The sequence below is a fragment of the Chrysochloris asiatica genome, unplaced genomic scaffold (assembly GCF_000296735.1).
Source record: "Chrysochloris asiatica unplaced genomic scaffold, ChrAsi1.0 scaffold00037, whole genome shotgun sequence".
Taxonomy (NCBI): domain Eukaryota; kingdom Metazoa; phylum Chordata; class Mammalia; order Afrosoricida; family Chrysochloridae; genus Chrysochloris; species Chrysochloris asiatica.
In genome coordinates this window covers 13,924,343-13,941,183 of record NW_006408555.1, presented here as the reverse complement: position 1 = coordinate 13,941,183, position 16,841 = coordinate 13,924,343, and the positions used below count along the sequence as shown (strand labels likewise).

Below are 16,841 nucleotides of genomic sequence, written 5' to 3'. Positions count from 1 at the left end.
TCTATCTATCTATCTATCTATCTATCTATCTATCTATCTATCTATCTATCTACTTCTTGACTGAAAATTGGGCCATGAGGGTAAGTTTATCTCCCGACCTGAAAGATGATCAAGGGCCATTGTGTCAGTTTCCTCCAGTCTCTTTCTGACCAGGAAGCCCAGAGTGAGTGGTAGTTTTCACTCCTTTAAGAACAATTGCTCAGTCATCCTAGAACTAATATCTTAAAAATGATTTTCAGTACATCAGTATCTATAGGAGCATTGCATCTAAATTATCCAAATAACTTCCCATACCAGCCCTAGACACTTTTCCATTGCAGGCTACAAGGTGATGCCAATCTTATTTGAACATTTAACACAAATTTATATTTAAATAATATACAGTGTCAAACACAAACATTAGTTACTTGATCTTGTTCATGGATCTCATTTGCATCTAATCATTAGAATGAAAATCTGAAGCATATTTAGAAAGTTAGTGTGTCTTCATTCTTGTTTTTAAGTTAGAAGTGTCTAATGCCATGGGTCTGGGTTTGGCTGGTGTTGCAACATAGTATAGTTAACTAGATAGAAATACTATCTGTTCCCAAAAAACCCAGGTCATTATCACTATGAATTATTGACGTACCAATTGCATAGGCCACATGGGGCACTACCTGCAAAGATGGGGGAAAGATTTTGACATGAGTTTGTTTCAAGTCAAATAAATAAATGGTGGGGCGAGTTTACTAGGAAATCAGTGAGGCAATACTGAAGGGAAGTAGGCTATGAGCAAGGTGATGTGATGAACCCAGGTAGACTCCCCACTTTGGAAAAGGCATCTTTGCTAACCTTTTCCCCATGCTGAGCCTTTATTCTAGTGACCTCAGCCTACAGAATGTATTTGTGCTGATATAAAGTACAACACTTCTAATCCCATGTATGACAACATGTCAAATTGTCAAGTTTAATACATTGCAAGACTTGCCTTTAATAGTTGGGCAAATGCCTAGAGAATGCCTTAAGCTGCTTCTACCTTTCAAGCTTTCCTCTACTCTAATGCCAACGAAGACGAGTTTTTTTTCCCCCAGTAATTTCCTTTACTTTTGTTGTTGTTGAGAATCCACAGTGCAGATCATACGCCAGTTCAACTGTGTCTACGTGCAAAGTCACTAACATGGATCCCATTCTTTGAGCTGTGCATCGTTGTCACGTGCTACACTGCACTTTGCTTTATTTGAAATACATGACTAATATTTTTACTAAATATCAAACATTTATTCTTATTAACAGGAAGGGAGCTAAACCCACGTTCTCTTCAGAATTTAAGACTTTTATTTTCCTCTCCAACATAAGGTAGCACTATATTATAGTCTAGATTGTTTTCTTTTTTTAAATGATAAACTTCAAGAATCTTCCACTCTATCTCTTTATCCTTTTCTAGATTTTCCATGTTTTTAAAAATGCACAATGTATCAATTGGGATAGCATTTGGATGTAACAATGTCACATCAATGAGAGACAGGGTGATTTCTCTCCCACGTGAAAGGTGGTCGGGGGTGGGCAGTGACCACACTTTCCCTGTCTGAGCAGCAGCATGAGGCACAGGTTTGGAACGATGTTTACACTCACAGGACACTATGCACTCTGTTTGACGTTGTGGATACAGAGTAAACGCAGCTTGGCAACCAGCAGCACCAGGCTTGTTTTCGTCTCGAGGAGCTGCTCCTCTGGTCTCCTAACATCACCGTGGGTCTGGAGCCGACTCCATGGCAGCTCCCAACACAAGTACATGCCAATTTGTGACGCCTGTAATTGAACACTGATGCACTTAGCTTAGTAAAACATCCAAATATAAAGGACCCATTAGAGAAGCATCTTGGATCATTTCAACTGGTTTTTTTAATTTTGTTTTGTTTTTGTAATTCAGTTCATTCTGGTCTTAATATTACATGGTGCTGTGGGCTAATGCGCCAGACCGCAAAGCTGTTTGAACTGCAAAGTTGGCGGTTTAGGCTCACCAGCTGCTCCTTAGAAACCCTATACAGGGTCACTATGGGTTGGAATCAACTTGACGGCACTTAACAACAATAACAACATAGTGTTGTTGTTAAGTACCATGGAGTCGGTTCCGACTCATAATGACCCTGCACAGGGTTTCCGAGGCTGTAAATCTTTACAGGAATATAAAGACTCATCTTTCTCCCGTGGAACAGCTGGTAGTTTCGAACCTTGAGGTTAGCAGCCCGATTTGTAACCACTACGCTACTAGAGCTCCTTAACAACGTAGTAACTCATGCTATATTTGGAAAATGCCAACAGAAGTAACAAAATAGATGAACAACTTGAAGCTACAGAGCCAATTATTTGACTTAAAAGTAAATCATGATTAGATGTGAAACATTTTATTTAGGAGTAAGATTCTAAGGCAGCATCCTGAGTTTCCACAAAAATAAAATCTTTTGGATCAAAAGAAGGGCTCTCAGTAAGAGCATTGAGTCCTGTATTTCCAAGTACAGTGATTTCCCCTGTCTGTAACTCAGGGCTGAGTCATCTTTCATTTGAATCTCTTGCTCCCGCAACTCCAAAGGTTTATCAGGGTCCTGAGCTACTGCTTCTTCATCTTCATGATCCTGTGGAAAGCTACCAATCGTGGTGGGTCTACTGGAGGAATCGGCAACATTAGCTTTTCAGCCACGCCATGCCACTGACAGTTTCTTCTCCTTTTCTTTTCTATCAGAAGAGTTCTTGTCACACTGCGCTTCTCCATTGTGTGACATTTGTACTTTAGCACTCTTTTCTTGTTGCCTCTTGCACCTACGTGTTCCTCCATGTGGTCTTCAAAGAGTGTCTTCATGCTCCCCAGCAAAGACATAGTTGTCCACTTGCATAGTAGGCTCTCAGTAGCAGTGCTCCAAATCTTGCATTTATTTTCACATTTTGAGAGAAAGTCTGACTCAGTAATTCCTGACAATTCCACCAGAACCAGCTGCTCGCCTCTTTCAACTCTTTTCATCTCTGATCCACGGTCACCGCCATGATCCCCCAGCTTCTGTGCCTCCCACTCTAATCCCACCCTCTCACCGCCCCCATCTTGAGTACGGGTTATACTTCACTTTTTAAAAAAAACTCTATTTTATTTAATTTGTTGTTGTTGTAGATATGCACAGCAAAATATAGACCAATTCAGCAGTTTTACATGTAGCACTAGCGGTTTTGTTGTTAAGTGCCTTTGAGTTGGTTTCGACTCGTAGCAGCCCTGTATAAGGTTTCTGAGGGGCAGCTAGTGGGTTTGAACTGTTGACCTTGTGGTTCCCAGTACAGTGTGGATCCTACCTCACCACAGTGATGTTGATTGTACTCTCAGAGTTGCGCAACCATTCTCATTGTCTTTTCTGAGTTGTCCCTTCCCCATTAACATACATTAACATAAACACCCCCCCCAATCTCTTGTCTGATTTTCCAGTTGTTGTTATTGTTAAGTGCTATCCAGTAGATTTTGATTTACAGTGACCCTGTATAGGGTTTCCAAAGATTGGCTGGTGAACCACTGACTTCACGGTCCAAACTGATCTTGCAATCTAGTGCATTAACCTGCAGGTAGTTCTTACTAGAACATAAGTCTTTTAGTCCAACATTTGTTTTTAAACAACAAAAAAGAACAAATAACTCAATAAAAAATGGGTAATGGACATGAGTAGCCATTCACCAAGAGAACATGCACCTGCCCACCTACTACAACAAAAGATGCTCAAGGTCACTAGCCATCGAGAGATGCAAAAGAAAAGTCACCCTGGGATATTATTTCACTCCCAATAGAATGGCTAAGATAAAAATAAACATTTAAAAAACCAATAGAAAATAACAAATGAGAATGAAGATGTGGGGAAATTGGAGCCCTTGCCAACTGCTGGTAAATGTGCAAAATGGTCCAACCATTGATGAAATCAGTATGACAGTTCCCCAGAAAATGAAAGGCACAACTACCAAGTTGTTCTTGGTAAAAGCTGGTGAGTCCGTTCCAACTCATAGGGTTTCTGAGTAATGGTTTGTGGATTTGAAAAGCTCACCTTGTGGTTAGTATTCCAGAAAGCAGATTCAGAGATTGCAGACTTAATGTTAACTGTTCACAATAGTCAAAAGGCAGAAAAAACCTAAATTCCCATCAACAGATAAGCAAATACAAATAATCGGGTACATACATACAATGGGATACTACTCCATCAGTCTGGGAAATGATGTCCTGTTTCATGTTACAGTGTGGCTCGAAATGGAAGACATTATGCTGAGTGAAATAATTCAATCACAGAGGGCACCTACTTTATGATCACACTTAGATAAAAAACGAGGCAAGGCAAATATATAGAGAACAGAGTTTATTAGTGGTCACCAGGGACAGGAGGGAGGCCCAAAGTGGGAGGAGTCATACTGAACTATCACATTGATTAAGGGTGGGGTTGTACAGCTGATATTGTGATTGCTGTGTATAAGTTGCACACCTGTAAAAGGTTGAATTGGCAGAAGTGTGGTAGATATATTTACAACAGTGACATACACACAAAACAAGAGGAGGCTTATGTGCAACCTAAAACTTGATGGACCCTGGTTTCTTGGTTTGGAGGTGAGGTTTAGGGTCCTAGTTTCATGGGTCATCTCTGAATTGGTCTAATAGCATGTTTCAGGCTTATTTATACCCTTTAGGTCATCACATTGTGCCTTGGGTCTTAAAAGCTTGTATGCAGCCATCCAAAGTGCAATGACTGGTCTGTATGCCTCTGGAGCAACAGAGGGCCAAGGAGAGTCAGGAATCAGAGGAGGAAACGGAACGTGTGGCTAACTGCCTCCATGTCCAACTGCCCCCTTTGCCATGAGACCAGAAGAACTGAATGGTTCCAAGCTACCATTAATGAACATTTTGGTTAAAGATTCTATACAAGTATACTGATCAAAAGGGGGATTGTGCAGACCAGAATTTCAAATTCTTAATAATTCCAGGTTTCCTGGAGCCATGAAGGTTGGATGAATTCCTGAAGCTATTGGGCTGAGATAACCCCTTAAACCAAAGTGGATATTTTTAATTCAAGTCCATATTATTAGTCTGTATCTTCAGGGAGTGTCCTATTTATATTTCTATTCAATTATGAGTTCTGTGTCCTTTAGAAAATGACTAAGCTAGTAGTCCTTAGAATTCCCAAAAGGTGTCTGCACTTGGTTATTTATGTGCAAGCCTTTGCGAACCAGAATGGTGAATTTGCGAGGCACTTTCTCTACCACATGGCATGTCTGTGTGACCTCACTTTGAGCCCCTGGTTGATTCAAATATTTAAGACACTCAGTGCACCTAGAGAGGCTTCAGAAGGAAGACCTGGCAAACTGCTTCTCCCAAATCAGCTATTGAAACCCTATGGAGCGCAGTTCACCTCTGACACACAGGAGGTCGCCACAAGAGAATTGACTTGATAGCACCAGGCTATTTTATCAGTGTACTTCTTTGCCCAGTCGACAGCAAATGTCAGTCTTTTCTAATCAGTGCTTTTAAGGGACACACTTATTTTGGAACCTTATATCAGCATATAATGTGCACGAAAAGATATATTCACTGCCGTGAGCTATGCATATGTATCTATAGCGATGCAAGATAAATGGTGGGATTGCTTCCAATTGTTCCATGTCTAAGCAAGCAAAATAAAAGATAGTTTGAAGAGAATGAGATTGGTGCAAAAGAGATTTTATTGGGTCCCCTCTACAGAGTGCATACCTACATTCAAATCATTCCCCAATCAGCAGGGGGAGAAGAACATGTTTTAAAAACACATTACAACTTATATCTCGCATCTACAGTGAAACAGTTCAGTAACAACATTCCTCTCTCCTTGCTTCCTTCTGCCATTGCTGTGATGTCTTTAATGTCTTGGGTGCTGTACGATAAATCCTTGGACTACAAGGTCAGTTGTTGTTGTTGTTAAGTGCCGTAGAGTCGGTTCCGACCCATAGCGACCCTGTACAGGGTTTCCGAGGGAAGGAACCCCAAAATTGGCTGTTCAAACCCACCAGCCGCTCCTTGGAAACCCTATTTAGGGTTGCTGTGAGTTGGAACCTACTGGACAGCACTTAATAACTGACTTGTTTTAGGGAGCGCTGTGACTCCAAAGGATAAGCAATGGATTTCGAACCATAAGGTCTGTGGTTTGAGCCCACCAGCAGCTCTGCAGGAAAACGATGGGGGCTCTTGTTCTTGCAAAAGATTTACAGCTTCAGGAACCCCAGACAGGGTCACTGTGAGCTGAAGCCCACTCCAGACACTAACAGCAAATCACTTCTGTTTATTCTGCTCCCCCAAGAGGCTGCCTGTGGAGTTCTTCCTTGGAAGCAGTTGGGTCCTTTTGAAGTGTTTCCTTATCCTTTCTTGAGGCTTTGTGGTTGTTGTTAATTACCTTCAAGTTGTTTCTGACTCAAAATTAATTCTATAGGCTCTTGTTTCTCATTCTCCATGTTTAATTTCCAAATGTATAAACATATTTCAATTAGAGAACAAGATAGAAAGAGACATAAAACTAAAGAGGAGCAGATAAGATTTGGAGAGAACACAATTATATTCTTTGAAAATCCAAGAAAGTCACCTGTTAAAGTAAATTTTCAAAAGTATATTAAATGATGTATGTCACAATAAAATAAAAATTTTAAATCAATAATTTGTCATCCTATACATAAGTAACAAGGTAGATGGTGTAGAAAGAATATGTATCCAAGCTCTGGTAGTGTAGTGGTTATGACTTGGGCTGCTAACCTCAAGGTTGGCAGTTTGAAACTACCAGCCATTCCATGGGAGAAAGATGAGGCTTTCTGCTCCTGTAAAGATTTACAGCCTCAGAAACCCTGTACAGGGTCACTCTGAATCGGAACCAACTCCACGGTAATTAACAATAATAACAAAGACCAAATCCATTGCCATCAAGTTCATTCTGACCCATAGCAAGGGTTTCTTACACCTGGAAGTCTTTACGAGAGCAGCCAGTCTCATCTTTGTCCCGTGGAGTGGCTACTGGGATTGAACTGCCGGCCTTGTAGTTGGCAGCCCAATGCCTAACCCACAGCACCATCAGGGCTTAAAAGAATCCCCAAATAAATACATTTCAAGAGAAAAAAACATTAGGGAAAATGTAGAAAAATCCAGAACAAGAAATATTTAGAATATTATTTAAAAATCAAGAACCAGAAATATTGAGAATATTATTAAGTATTCAGAATATAATATAACAGAAGACTTGATTGAATGCAAAGACATATGTGTTCTTGAAAAGGAGACAATGTTAGGCAGTTTCTCATGCAACGTAAAATAATCTCTTAAAGGAGATGATTCTGCAGTTTGTTTAGGAAAAAAATAGATACAAATATATATATCTAATTAGCAAAGCGAATAGTAGTAAGGAAAATAAATACGCTAGGAAAACACTATAAATCTATATAAGTTTAGACAGTTTGCGACTGGTACATTAAAATAGAATGGCGAGGCAAAAGAGAAGAACATCCAGTAATTCGTCTCAGTACATAGAGCTGTTTGCATAAGATACACGTGGCCTTAAATATGTAAGGAAGCATAAGTTAATCAATATAAAGTAAATTGTCAGCTTCTAGAAAAATAATAAGCTGGGCTCCTCCCTGACTTCTATATCAAGATGAATTTCAGATGAATTAAACATTGAAAAACAGTATAGACACAGAAAAATAATATTCAAAGAAAACACAAGAGAATGTATCAATAAGTATGTTGTTGTTAAATGCTGTTGAATTGATTCTGTCGCATAACAACCCTGTAAAGAGTTTCCAAGGAGCGGCTGAGTTTGAACCGCGTACCTTGTGGTTCAGTGCATCATCCTGTAGCACCACCCTGGGACTCCACATCAATAAGTATACAACATTGGAATGGGCATGTCATAGGACACTAAGAACTGGATCTTCAGAGGTAAAGAGGCAGAGGTGTAGGGAGTTGTGATGGAATATGTGTTTTATTATTATTATTGTTATTGAAAACACAGGAAAGGTTAAGATTTACACAGAATTTCAAATGGGATAAAGGGAACAGAGGAGAGTAGGGAGAGGAGGCTGCGTGGGCAATAATCCAGTTATTGGATGCCATTCTCATCTAACACTTATTAATGGTTTATGCCAGTGGACGTTACCATGCACATGAGTCTTTATATGTTTGAAAATATATTTATTACCTTGTTGTTGTTGTTGATAAGTGCTGTCAATTCTAACTCACAGCGACCTTATGCAGTGTTTCCAAGGAGCAGCTGGTGAGTTTGAACCGCTGACCTAGTGGTTGAAACTGACCTTGTACTGGACAGCATTACCCCACAGTGCCACCCCAGGACTACATATTTACTATAGTAGCAGTTTAAAAACATTTTGATTACTTATACTTTTCTTTGTTAGGCCTCATGTCATCTATGATTTGACTGTATTATGTTAGAATATAAAAACCTCTTTGTTAGCATCTTCTTAGAAATCAACAATAGGAAGACCAAGGAAATCAAGTCAAATACATGGAAACTGAATAACACCCTGCTGAAAAGCGACTGGGTAGTAAAAGAAATTAAATAGTGAATTCACAAAGTTCCTAGAAACAATTAAGAACGAAACACAACATACCAAAATCTTTGGGACACAGTGAAAGCAGTGCTGAGAGGACAATTTATTGCAGTAAACACAAACATCCAAAAAGAAGAAAGAACCATAATGAACACATTAACACAGCATCTACAATAATTAGAAACAGACCAACAGAGGGAACCTACAGCCACCAAAAGAAAACAAATAATAAAAAATAGAGCAGAAATAAATGAGATAGAAAACAGAAGAACTATAGAAACAATCAACAGGACAAGAAGCTTGTTCTTTGAAAGGATTAACAAAATTGGCAGACCACTGGTAAACCTAACAAAAGAAAAGAGGGAGAAGACACAAATAACACACATTAGCATGAATGTAAAACTAATGTTGTCCCATGTAAACTATCACATAGTTCACAATAAAACATTAAAACAAAACAAAACGTCTTTGTTCAGGTCCTAAATTGGACTTTGTATCAGTCAGTAATGAAGCCCTGGTGGCACAAGGGTTAAGTACTTGGTTACTACCACTAAAGGTTAGTGGTTCAAACCCACCCCAGAAGCGCCGCAGGACAGAGACTTGGTGATCTACTTCCGTAAAGATCACAGCCCTGTCACACGGGGCTTCCAGGAGTCAAAACTGGGCCCAGCAGCACCAACACCTGACAACAGCAGTCCCAGCCAGGAAAACAGTCGGACTCCAGGCTTCTGACACAGGGAGCTCATTGTAGGTAACTGGGGACAGGTGACGGAGAGCTGAGCAGTCAAAGGTGGGATGGACGCTGAGGCAACCTCAGAGTATCAGCTGCAACAAATGACAGCTCCTGGAGTCAACGGGATGATGAGAGGAGAGTCACGTTTCCAAACACAGAAACTGCTCTTGTCCATGTGGAGCTTCACCCTGGCCACCTCTGTCCAGTGGGGCTGTGGAGAAAGAGGGTGTCCACTGAGAGCTAAAATCAGTCAGCCCTGAGAAGCTGCCTGAGAAAGAAGTAAGGGGTCAGGGGAGACATACCCTGGCTCCTCCCTTCCTTCCACCTGCTGACCGCGCTCTCATGCCCAGCTGGAAGCTCACTGATGCTGATGCTCCATCCACATCATTCACCTCCTACATATTCGAACAGAGCAGAGACAGGATAACATATGGTTGTGACCGAAATGGGCCATGACCAGTACATCCCTGAGAAAGTGTAGCAGGGTAAGCTGAAAAGTCCTGATTGGAGAGCTCCCGTTCCTGCATGCATGGATTTATTCCACCAAAATCGTGTTTAAACCTATCTCTGAGCAGTGGGTGGCTGCAGACAAGTTTTCTCAGGAATACACTGATCTAAGTCTCCTTAGAGTACCTTCCAAAGGAAAGGGCCAATTCAAACAGTGGCTTCCAAGGACATTTGCTGGGCCAGTTAAATTCAAGTAAACTCAGCTCAGAAACTTATGTTGTTGTTGTTGAGTACCATCGGGTTGGTTCTAACTCATAGCAATCCTGTATAGGGTTTCCGAGGAGTGCCTGGTGAGTTTGAACCACCAACTTTGTGGTTCAAACACACGCTGAGGTTGAGTGTGTTCCCTACAGCGCCACACCAGTACTCCATAATAAGGTTTGGCAGGAAGTTACGGTGCCTGTTTTTTGAGATTCCAAAGAGAATCTTGGTAGATTTTCTTGAATGACACAGGGCAGTCACAAGGGCTCACTAGGAAGAGGTTTTAAGAAACTTGAAACTTGCATTGAAGAGAAAAAGCCCGGGAAATTTGTGCTAAAGAATTATTTTTTCCATCACGGCAGTACACTTGCGCAGTCTTTGAGGGTAGTAGCAAGTACTGTCTTAGGTGAATTTCACTGGGAAACCTAGCCCCATCCACCCTTCAATCCTGATCTTGCTCCTTCTAACTTCTCTGTGTCCCCATAAGTTAAAGAACATGAAAGTGAAAGACGGTTTAAGTTCCTTCTGGTGTGGAGCTGGGGGTTAGTGCACTGGAACGCAAGATTGCTTTGAACCACAAGGTCAACAGTTCAACTTCACCAGTTGCTACAGGGTTGCCATGAGTTGGAACTGACTCAACAGCACTTAACAACAACAATGGTGGCAAAGCCGCTTTTCTGATGTGTAAATTGAAGAGCTCAGAATTTTCAGGGAAAAGTTCAGAGAGATGGAACAATAGTGTTTAGATGTATACAGGCTTAGGTGAAGGATATGTTAAGAAACAATAGCTTCACATGTTAGTATTCTCATTTTAATAAAGGTTTCTATGGTTTGTAGCAATACTTTCTGACTTCCCCTCATGTTACTATGTCAAGTAGCATCTGTGAGCATCATTGTCTTTGTTTACAGAATGACAGGTGCAGGTACAAATCTAGACACTTACTGGGCAAACTCTAATTCCCTGTCAGTTTTAAAGTTGCTTGGTTCCCTAACAACTCAATCATGGTACTACTGTGGTCCTGAGGAAGTTGAAATTTAACATGCTGATTTCCCACCAGAGTTCATGTTAGCTAATTCCACATTTATGCAGCTTTGGATTTTGCTCTTTTCTCTGTTGCTAATGTTCATAAGTATGTGGAGCTGGCTAGGAACAATGTTGGTATCAGTGAACTGAAAGGAGGGCATCCATCAAGAAGACTAAACCATTGGCAATGATAGGTGAAACCGTAGATGTACTTCCCAGGTGAGAAACAACATCGCACTGCTTCTTGACAAGAGTTCTCCCTTCTTCTCGGTTGAGTTCTTAGGATCAAGAATAGAGGATCAGGTGCCTGAGTAGATTATAGATTGAGTTGTTGTTGTTGTTAAAATGCCATCGAGTCAGTTCCGACCCACAGCAACTCTCTATAGGGTTTCCAAGGAGCAGCTGGTGAGCTAGAACCACCAACCTTGTGGTTCAAACCGACTTTGCAGTTCAGCGTATTAACCCATAACACCAATGTGTTGATCTCCTAACCCTGTGCCTGCAAAGATGACTCTGTTTGGAAATAGGGGTTTGCTTTTGTTATGATAGTGAGGCCATAGCAGCGTATGTATGGCGGGTCCTAACCCTAATGACCTCTGAATTATGGAGCAGAATAGACACAGTGACATACACAGGGAACAGAAAGACAGAGATGGACCACCTATAAGGATGGCTGCAAGTTACTACAAGCCAAAGGAGACATGGCAGAACCTTCCCCTAGAGTTATACCCTGAATTTGGATTTGGAAAGCCACCACTTGTGGTATTTCGGTCACAGCAGCACTACGTAACCAGGAGAGAGAGAGCTAGCTACCCAAACCAAACCTACTGGCATCGAGTCGATTCCGACTCATAACAGCCCCATAGAGGGTTTCTGAGACTGTAAATCTTTACAGGAGCAGAAAGTCTCATCTTTCTCCCAAGTAGTAGCCAGTGAGTTTGAATTGTCAACCTTGCAGTTAGCAGTCCAGTGCTTATCCTACAGCACTATCATGAAAGACTATGTGGATTGATATTCACATGGTGTACAAAGAACAGCACATTACTAGATTTTACTGAAAGATTTTGCTTGGCTTCTAGCCTTAATGGCTCCATCCACTTCCAAACCTGGCACATTTTATTGAAAACATCCTTGTACAGTATAGTTCCAATCTCAGATGCTTAATCTTTGCTCCTAGGACATTCTGCAAGGCATCTTCCACTTCCACACTTCTCTCCTGGGTCATGGTCTTCATTTATCTAAGGCATGCTTGCACAACCATCTTCAAACTTATCTCTTCCAACACAAGTCCTTCTTCTAAACACAAAGAAGCCATTTGTTGGCCAAGTATCTACCTTCCTCCCCCTTTCCAATAGCCACTAAACTATCTTTGTTGTTGTTAAGTGCCGTTGAGTCGGTTCCAACCCATAATAGCGACCCTGTACAGGGTTTCCGAGGGTGTAAATCTTTACGGGAGCAGAAAGCCTCATCTTTCTCCCGCGGAGCAGCTGGTAGTTTCGAATCGCTGACCTTAAGGTTCGCAGCCCGATTCGTAACCACTATGCTACCAGAGGGTCTCATTTAAAATGGTTTCTGAGGTAGTGTTGCTTCCAGGGAGTCTCTATGGATTCTGATGCGTGCTTTATGTAACCTTAACAGACAGAATGGCAAACTCACCCCAATGAGCTCCATTCTGTTGCACTCTACCTACATTGGTTTTGGAGTCTTGGTGTGGTGCTGCAGGATAAGCACTGGACTGCTAGTCAGAAGGTCAGTGGTTCTGCTCCTCGGAAACCCTCTGCAGAGTTGCTATTAGTCAGAGTTCACTCAATGACACTTACCAACATGTTGACTTTTATTCCAAATGATACTTGTGACATAAATAAATATCCAAATGCTATTGGTTAAGAAACATAGTACATATGTTGCAATTATTAAACATTGTATCCAGTTTTTAATTGGGATGGTGCATTCCTAGAAGATAGAAGCTTTATGTGTTTTATTGATGTGGTTCAGAATGGATAATAATAGTATAAGGAAATGCCTGTTTACTTACTTTACAACAGCTTGGAGTTGTCTTCGCAGTCCCGCAAAGCTATGTATTCTGCAATGTCTGTGTAAAGGGAAGGGCACCCATCTGATTTCTTGTATAAATGTGGAAAAGTAAGAGTAAATCAGAAGAACTATGGCTGGAGCCATATGACCTTCTTCATCTGTATTCTCAATTGCCTCTATGGGTCATACCTTTAAGTAGACATGGTCTAAAATCTTCTCTTTATATTATTATCTGCATCTTACTCCTTTCAAAAATATCCACAAAGAGTATCTTCTGAGTGATTTCAAGAGCAGAGTTTCAGAATCTTTAGCCAAGGTTCCATTGTTAGTTAGGACATTTGTCTAGAAGTAGCTATGGGCATGAAAGGGGAAAAGCAGGTAGCAAAAACACTAGGCCACAACCCACACAGCTGTGTCTATCAACCAAAGAGTTGCTGCTGAAAAGAAATCGCATTTGATTTGTATCCTACAAATGAAATCTTTATTTGGCTTTGAACTACCGTCCTCCATTTTGTATTTTTTATTGTTATTATTAATCTCTCATACTGAAAGGTTGTCTCCCGGTTGGAACCTTGAACATTTTAAGTGCTTAATAATAGGATTCCTTTTCAATAAGGGAGAGAGAAGAGGGAAATTGCTGGAGCAGTGAAAAGAGATCCTCAGGGAGCAATAGCTTTATTACAATATATCAGCGTCGTCATGAGTGGGGGGTGGGCTGGCAAGATCTACTTCAAGAGGACACTTAGATTTATTTCAGCAAGTTTGTGGAAAGTTGAAGGTAATTGTTCTGAGAGCTACAAAGCTATTACGGTAACAGCTGTTCCATCTTTGCACCCTGAAATAATAAAAGGTAAAACAAAACACCAAACCAATCTCAATAAGACGCTATGGAAGCAGATTTCTGATCCTTGGATCAGATGAAATGCATGAGTTAATTCAGTTCGTGGTAAATGGTAATATCTCTCTAGATGTCTTCTCTCTAAATATATGCAGGTCAAAGGTGCTAGGTAGCGACTGAACCCTGTTGGTGCATCCAGTCTTCTTTCTCCTAAAATCAAAGTCTCTGGAGGCCTGCCCACAGCCGCTGAACTCTCCAGTGAGTTCCTCTCACATTCTTCCTTCTTACTTTTTCATTGCTTAGCCTTTGGGTCTCAGAACCGAGTAAAACATACACTTGGTACTATTTTTGTGTGTATGTTTTCCCCAGAATATTTTTAAAATGACATTTCACCAAGAAATGTATTTCATGTGCTTGGAACAGGCAGCACAACTTCAAATGAACTTCTGAATTCATGAAATATTTCCCTTCTCCTCGTCTACTCTGGACATTGCTCGAGGCTTCACGTCGGAGGGCGGGGCCAGGAGCTAGACTACTGACATGGCAGTCTCTTGCCCAGGCTTCAGGGAAAGTCCTTGTCAATCATCCTAGTCTCTCCTCTTGTCCATTGCAACGCCCCCATCCCCAGGCTTCTGGGTGGGAGCATAGTAAACAGAACCGGATCTGATCATCTAGGGGGCGAAAGGCAAGCAGCCCAGCACACTTGTCTCCTTGAATTGACGCGTTCTTGTTGTGGATTTCTGTAAACGATGGTCCTACATCTGTTGTCAGATCCAGGAGTTCCCAGGACACCATAAGAGACGGAGGAAACGAGCAAAGTGCACTTTAGGTCCCAGAGCAGTAACTTGCACTTTGAATGAGATGAGTTCACTGTGTTAATGGTATCTTGTAAACCATTCCGCATGTATTGTCTCTGATTTCTGTTTTCTAGAAGAAACTAAAGTTTCAAGAAGTAAGTCACATGGTTACCTACCCAGGTTACCCAAATCTTGACACCAAACTCTTAATCTGTAGCCACGCTAGAAGATTCTGTGATAAGATTGAACAAGCCCTGTGCTTACAGTATAATGAGGCTTCTGTAGCACTGTGGGATATGCACTGGACTACAACATCAATGGTTCAAACCTACCAGCCACTCCTCAGAAACCCTATACAGGGTTGAACTATGAGTTGGAATCTACTAGACTGCACTTAATAACAGCAATACCAGCTGCAGTCACGTCGGTTGTGACTCATAGTGTCACAATAGACCTACACTCCATAGGGATTTCCAAGCCTGTGTCCTTTTTGCAGTAGGTCCTCAGGCCTTTCTTCCAAGGTTCCTCTGGGTGGACTTGAACTTCTAACCCTGTGGTTAGTAACTGAGTATGTTTAACATTGCTAGGGAGTGAATTCATTCAGGGCCCCAGATGGTTCAGGGAGATAAGGTAGCAGTGGAAGGCAAGCACACTGGGAGCGGGACGCTTCTCATGAGCGTCACGGTTCACTGTACAGACCTGTCTGTTGTTTGGCTGGCAGGTGATCCCCAGGCTAGGTTCAATTCCAGGCCTAAAGAATGTCTAAGGACCACACTCTCGGAGATGCCACAAGGCCCTATCACACCAGCAAATAGGGTCTTTTTTATGATGCTGAATTTTGGTCTACATTTTCTTCCATTCTATCCAGGACCTTCTGTGGTCCCTATGAGTGCAGTTGGTAGTGATAGCTGGGCACCATCTAGTTCATCTGATCTCTGAGTAGTGTGTAAGCTTTGGTTTGTGACCCCGCATCTTTTTTGGAGTTTTGTTGAATCATTTCGGACTCACAGCAACCCTTTAAGATAGTAGAATTTCTCCATAGGGTTTCCCAGGCTGTAAATCTTTAAACTGCCCTATCTTTTAGACTGCTGTGTCTTTCTCCCATGAAGTAGCGGGGGGGTTCAAGCTGCTGATCTCTAGTCAGCAGCTCGATGCTTAGTCCACGGCTTTGCCATTTGACACTCCAATTGACAGAATTACCCAGGAAAAAGAAGAAGAGAAGACAAGAGAATCATGATTTTTAGAAGTGGCTGTTCCTACATCCTGAAAGAGGATGCAGTGAAACAGAGACTACCTCACTCTACTTCTCCACAATCTTCACATTGTATACTTTTCTCCCATGAGTACTCGTTTTGTTTATAATTAAATCTTCCATTAAAAATTTAATTTAAAAAATTTGTTTTCCTGTCTGTACATTCTCTGGGACTCAGAGTTCATTAGTTTTACTTTCTGCCATTCCTCCCTTTCTGATTTTTGCTGAATCAGTTCTAAAACATACTACTCTCTCTCTCACCGACTTTTGTCTTCTTATTAACGTTCTACCTTGTACACTGCTGGTGGAGGTTACATCCTAATTACTCAGATTTCTATTTTTGTCATTCATCTGAGTTGCACCTTATCATGTTCTCCCTCCCAGTGGACCTGGTGATTAACCAAGCTAATACACAGTCTTTCGAGCAACTTCCTGTATTCTATTAGTGATTTAGTCATTCCGTGGACACATCGGTTTCAATCAGTGCTGACTGATGCTAGCTGGTTCTGACCAGGACAGTGGACCTCATCTTTTATCTAAATTGATTCATGGATATGTAATAGTCAGACTTTCTGTTCTGTACTCAGGTTAATGATATGTGAAGGATTTCTCTAAGCTTGAGTTCAGACTTAAAAAGGTATATATAACTTCAAGGTACTGGTGTAAAGTCCTTGACTGTGAGTCTATTTGTTTAGTTTAATGACTTTTGCTCAAATGCTTGGTGTAGGGAATCAGAATTATCTGATGAATATTATATATATTTTGTTAAGTGCTATAGAGTCAGTCAGTTCTGATTTGTAGTAACCTTGTATAGGGGTTCCAGGGAGCGACTGATGAGTTGGAACCATCGACCCTGCAGTCCAGTGCATTAACCTAAAGCATCA

At 41.2% G+C, this 16,841-nt stretch overlaps 1 protein-coding gene and 1 pseudogene across 1 annotated transcript in view; one reads left to right on the top strand and one right to left on the bottom strand.

Moving 5' to 3' along the window:
* The window catches only part of CNTNAP4 (contactin associated protein-like 4), a 380,481-nt gene that overhangs the window by 139,129 nt on the left and 224,511 nt on the right, over positions 1-16,841 (top strand). The window lies entirely within an intron of this gene.
* LOC102815926 lies at positions 2,403-2,995 on the bottom strand (annotated as a pseudogene).